Source organism: Callorhinus ursinus, unplaced genomic scaffold (assembly GCF_003265705.2).
Source record: "Callorhinus ursinus isolate GAN/ISIS: 27379988/994484 unplaced genomic scaffold, GSC_fseal_2.0 scaffold5, whole genome shotgun sequence".
Taxonomy (NCBI): domain Eukaryota; kingdom Metazoa; phylum Chordata; class Mammalia; order Carnivora; family Otariidae; genus Callorhinus; species Callorhinus ursinus.
The window spans coordinates 82,125,133-82,130,734 of record NW_027397067.1 but is presented as its reverse complement, the minus strand read 5'-3'; the positions used below and the strand labels follow the sequence as shown (position 1 = coordinate 82,130,734).

At 58.9% G+C, this 5,602-nt stretch overlaps 1 long non-coding RNA gene across 1 annotated transcript; it reads left to right on the top strand.

The window, feature by feature from the left end:
• The first annotated feature begins 2,682 nt into the window (after window positions 1–2,682).
• On the top strand, window positions 2,683–4,980 carry LOC141372782 (uncharacterized). Its single transcript, XR_012378190.1, has 3 exons — window positions 2,683–2,812; window positions 4,453–4,602; window positions 4,706–4,980. It is a non-coding gene; the product is annotated as an uncharacterized lncRNA (long non-coding RNA).
• Window positions 4,981–5,602: the final 622 nt, after the last annotated feature.

Here is a 5,602-nt window from a genome sequence, read left to right as displayed (position 1 = left end):
CCCCCCCCCCCCCGCCTCCGCAGACCCGTCCGAGCGTGACGGTGAGTGGGCGCCCCGCGGCGTTCTGCTGCCTTCCCCGGGCCCAGGACGCGTCCCTGGGTCTTCAGAGCACGGGAGGCCCTTCCGGCTTCTCGCACACGGGCAGCTGGCCAGGGCTGGGGAGCAACGTCCCCCCTCCCAGCGCCGATGACACCCTGTGTTTGTTTCCTGCAGCAAATCACAAACTTGGTGGGTCCTTCCTGCTCCTGCTGGCTCCTTCCGCGTCTGGTGGCTGCAGGAGGGCGGTGGCCTGTGGCCGCCCCCCCACCCAGGGTAGGCCTCTGCTGCCACGTGACCTTTCTCCTTGCTTTTGTGCCTCAAACCTCTCTTTTGACTAAGGAACGCCAGATGGGGGGTGGAGGGCCCATCCTAAATCCAGGATGACCTCATCTTCAGATCCTTAACTTTATCTCCAAATAAGGTCACATTCTGGGGGTCAGGACTTGGACATCTTGTTGGGGGCCACCATTCGGCCCAGGACACATCCTGCCTCCACTATTCTGGGGGGTTGTCCCTGGGGGTCAGAAACTTTCTCCCTCTCTGAGTTTGGCAGCCCTTCCGGAAATGTTTGACATGTGAGTGACAGTGTCCACCGTTGGCTGAGAAGCTGGCCCTCCCTAGGAGGCAGGGCAGTCTTTGGGGAAAAACTCCTTTGTAGCCCTGGCCGGCAACCACACCCGCAGTCTTGGACGGCTTGGAGGGGTTCTGACAGTGTTGGCCAAAAAACAAGGCAGGAAGCTCTGGGAGCGGATCTCAGGCAGGACCCCAGCCTCGGCCCGTCCTCTCGGTTTCTGTGGGCTTAGGGGCTCAGGATGCTTAGCTGCCTAGTGCAATGGCTTTTGACGCTGTCCCTGGTTCTGACCACCTGAGTTCCGCCTCTGCGGTGGGGAAGGCCCACCGGCCAATCATCCTGGGCCCTGAGCACAACTGCCATATATAGCCGTTCTGGCTGCAGAGTGCCCACCGGGCAGGGCGGGATCCCTGCGCTCCCTCACCAGGATCTGGGCATCTGGGCCAGGGCAGGCTGGGAGGCGGGAGAGCAAGGCCAGCGGTCACCAGCTCGGCGCAGGAGCTGTCCAGACTGCAAGGGCCCGGGACACACGTGGACTCAGTTCTTCTCTCCCTGCTTTAAAGAAAGCCCTTTCTTCTGCTAATCATGACTGATTGTTATTCTTTGTTTGCAAAAATCCTGATAGGGTGAAACTGACCCACATGCTTTGGGAGGAGGCAAGTGGCTTGGAAACTGGGTTAGGAATCACTATCTCCCTGGCAACCAAGCCCACCCAGCCCCGGAGAGCGCAGTCTTTGCTCTCCGAGGAGCGGGCCCAGAACTACACGCCCCAAGGGATTGGCGCCAGACTCCTAGGACATTACTCTTCCGACACCTGACATCTGTTCCCTCACATCATGCCCAAGTCAGGCCCGATCCACCTGTGTTCTCTTTTACTGCAAAACAAATTACCCCCAAATTAAGGTGCTTAAAACAACACAGTTTATGCTCTCCCCCTGTCTGTGGGCCAGAATTCCAGGCGTGGCCTTGCTGGGGCCCCTCAGGAGGTTGTTGTCAGCTGTGGTCCAGGGCCGTGGTCTCTTCCGAAGGGGGCCTGGGTGGGACAGTCTGCATCCAAGCTCCCTTCTGTGGTCGTCCACAGGCCTCACTCCCCGCTCAGGGCAGCTGGCTTCCCCGGGATGAGGGTATGAATGGTCTGGTAGTGGGAGGGAGCGTGCTCAGAAGCCACTGTCTTTTTATGACCTTGTCTCAGAGTGACGTCCTGCCCTCTGCCCCCTTCCCCTCACTAGAAGCAGATGGCTAAGTCCAGCCCATGCCCAAGGAGCGCGCTCCGCGAAGACCAGATTAGCAGGGGGGTGCACGGCTCGAGGGCTCTGACAGCCCGCCCACCACGACACCAATTCCAGATGTTGGGGCTCGGCTGCCTCGCCCTAGACCTGGCAGGGACCTTCTTCGTCTCTGGGCAGAGATTTGGCCGAGATTCCTATTCCTGGAGTGGACTGACTGTGGTCGGCAGGGACCCCCGTCAAGTGCACCCTACAACCACCCCATGCATCCGGCATGCAGCTGACCAGAAGGGACAGAGGCTGGCCTCGTGGCAGATACCCAGGAACATCTGTCCACCCCGCACCCCAGTCCCACGGAGAAGGCAGTGTGAATCTGAAATGAGTGTGTCAGTTCTGAGGAGGATGACGGGGTCTGGGCCAACCAGCCTCAAAACTTCCTTGGGCCCCACGGCTTTTAGAAAAAATTCCAACTCTTTCCTGCACACAGCCTTCCTACACCCTCCTCCTTCCCTCTCTCCCCTTCCGCCTGCCCCTCCCCTCCTCCCTTCCCCCCTTCCCTTCTCTCTCCTCCCCCTCCCCTCCCCTTCCCTTTCCCCCCTCCCTCCTCCCCCTCCTCCTCCCTCCCCTTACATCACTTGGCTCCTCTCCCAAGCACTCCTGCTCTCTCCCATCTCTGGGACTTGAAGCTTCTGGCAGCCTCATCCTCCAGGCCTTGGCTCAATGTCCCCTTCGAAGAGGCCTTGTCCCCGCCTCCAGATTGCCCTCAGCGCTGCTCACATCACTCCACAGCCACCTTTCTGTTTGCGCAGTCATCCCTGCTGCCTGCCTTCACGGGGCAGCACCCAACTGTCCCTCTGGCACGGCGGGCTGAACGCATGACTGTGTCGTGATGGCACCCTCCCAGGCGCCTGGGCCAGATGCTCAGCGAGCACTTCACTGGCGGCATCGAGTGGGATTCCCACGATGCTCTTGCAAGGTAACTAGCCCTGCCCCATTCTACAGACGAGGGACTGAGGCTCGGGCGGTCACACAGCACGCCCAGATCCACGCGCCCTGGGGGTGACTCACGCTGTCTGCGCCCAGAGCCCGGATCTCACCACTGTGCCACTCTGCCCCAGACATGCAAACGCCCACGAGAGCACAGAACAGAGCCCTGTGCAGTGTTGGGAGCGACAGGGCTGACCCACTGGGCCTGGGGTCTCAGTGAGTGTGTGAGTGAGCGTGTCAGTGTGTGCAAGTGTGCAGGGGTGGCAGAGGAAATGCATCAGTATGAATGTGATGTGTGTGGGTGAGTGTGCATGAGTGTAGGCAGCTGGAGCCTGGGGGTGAGGGACCTTGAGTGCACCCGCCTTCCCTGCCACAGCCTTTCCCCTCCTGGCCCCCAGGGCGAGCGGGGTTCCCAGGCCCGAGGGTTTCTGGCAGGGGTTCCCTCAGTGCCGCTGCCCCGGGGAGCTTCTCACACTGGGGTGGGAAGGGGTTCTTTGGAGTAGACCTGAGCATCCAGAAAGGTCAGGTGTCTTTAAGGAGACCCTGCATGCTGAGATTTGGTCTCGGGCAAAGGCAGATGCAGGCACATGGGCCACAGAGTCCTGGCACCGCAGGTGGGGTCAGGTAGCTGCTCTGTGCCAGGTGCGGGGCCATGGGGGTTTCCCAGAGGCAGTGCCTTCAGGGGAGGGGATGGGAGGGTCTAAGATTGGACCCTGGGCTTCAGGTCCAGGGCCACCAGAGGGTCCTTTTGGGGGAGGTGCCCAGGACCGTTTACTGCAAAAAGAAAGTACAGGGTGGGAGGGTTTTCGTGTGCCTGGTGTGAGGTGTGGGATGGGTGTTCCGGGCCCAGGAGCGTGCAAGCAAAGGCTGAGAGGAAGGAAAGTGCAGGGAGCACGGTGTGTCTGAGGCTGTGGCTTGACCTGGTGCAACTTCCTCTGCAGGGATCTTCCTCTGATTGCCTGGATCGTTGGCACAGGGAGGGTGGAGAGGGAGGTGGCAGGTGGGAGTGGTGCAGGCGCTGAAGGCTGGTGGCAGAAATGCCCTCAGGACGCCAGCCTGGAAGGAGTTGGCCGTCCCATGTGAGACGGGGATAACCACCCCTGTACTGGACACAGACTCAGACCTGGGCGGGGGGGGGTGTCTTGGGGGCACATTTCAGCTGAGAGGAATTAGGGGGGTGGGTTGGGGCAGAGGAGGAGTCTCCCAGAGCTGGGAGAACACTGGGGCTTTGCCGGGGAGTCCTGTGGGCGCAGCTGGGGCACAGGCGGCTCTGGGAGACTTGGAGGTGGCGGGTGTAGTCTAGGGAGGGGTGGGTCTGCAGAACAGCGGGACCAGAGAGGGGAAGGGCCCTCTGTGTGAACCCTTTTGTTGGCACCTGAGCCAAAGTGGGCCCAATGGCCTTGAGAGGAGGACAGATGGACAGACAGCTCCTGGACTCGGGGTTGCTAGGGGGCGGGCAACAGTGACGTGCTGTGAGGCCCTCATCCGCCTGCGGAATGCCAGGCGCCTATGCCAGGACTTGGTTTGTAGCTTAGCTGCTTGGGGCCTCGAGCTCTCTCCACCTTCTCAGCTGGTAAGTCCATCTGTTCCTTTGTGCCAACCAGGACCACATTTATGTCTCCACCCCAGAACCTCCTCTGAGCCCCGCAGGGACCTTAGCTCTCCTGTTGGTGCTGTCCAGGCACGTCCAACGAAGGAAAATGCTTTAACACCTCTCACGTCCGATGTGCTCGCCGTCCTGCCCTCGACCCATCTGCTTCCCAGGCCAGAGCCCTGAAGGTAAGCATCCTGGACACACAGCTCCAAATCTTGTGAACCACGTCTACTGCTGCCCCTGCGTCTGGGCCCCATCCTCCTCACCGACCCCCTTCTTCTGTTCTAGAAATTCCAGGCCATTCTCTACTCAGCAGCCATGGGGATCATCTGAAATGTCAGCCGGTGATGTGTGTGCCCTGCTTCAGCTCCTTCCACCCCTGCTTCTGCAGACAGTGCTGACCACCGAGCTTGAAGCCATCCCACTTCCCTTTCCCTGTGTGTCTTCCTTTGATATCGATGGGAAGGCTGGGAGGCTCAGGGGAAAGGGACAGAGCCTCCGGTGAGCTTTGAGCCCCACCAGCCCTGACTCCTGTGACAGTCAGGGTTCTCCTGAGAAGCAGAACCAATGGGGTGTATATATTTGTACAGAAAGATTTATGTTAAGGAATTGGCTCATGTGATTTCCAGAGTCTGGCAGGAGGGTCAGTAAGAGCCAGTGCTCCTTCAAGTTCAAAGGCTGGTTGCGGGCAGAACTCCCTCTTGCTCAGAGCAAGTCAGTTTTTTGTTCTATCCAGGCCTTCAACTGATTGGATGAGGGCCACCCACACCATGGAGAGAAATTTGTTTCACTCAAAGTCTACTGATATAGGGGCGCCTGGGTGGCTCAGTTGGTTAAGCGACTGCCTTCGGCTCAGGTCATGATCCTGGAGTCCCGGGATCGAGTCCCACATCGGGCTTCCTGCTCAGCAGGGAGTCTGCTTCTCCCTCTGACCCTCTTCCCTCTCGTGCTTTCTATCTCTCATTCTCTCTCTCTCTGAAATAAATAAAATCTTAAAAAAAAAAAAAACCAAAGTCTACGGATATAAATGTTACAGGAACACCCAGAACAATGTTTGACTAAATATCTGGGTGCTGTGAACCAACCAGGTTGACACACAGAATTAACCATCACACTCATGGACGGGTATTTTGACTTGTAATTCAAAGACTTCCCAACTAGTACACTAAAGTGCTTGGGACACAG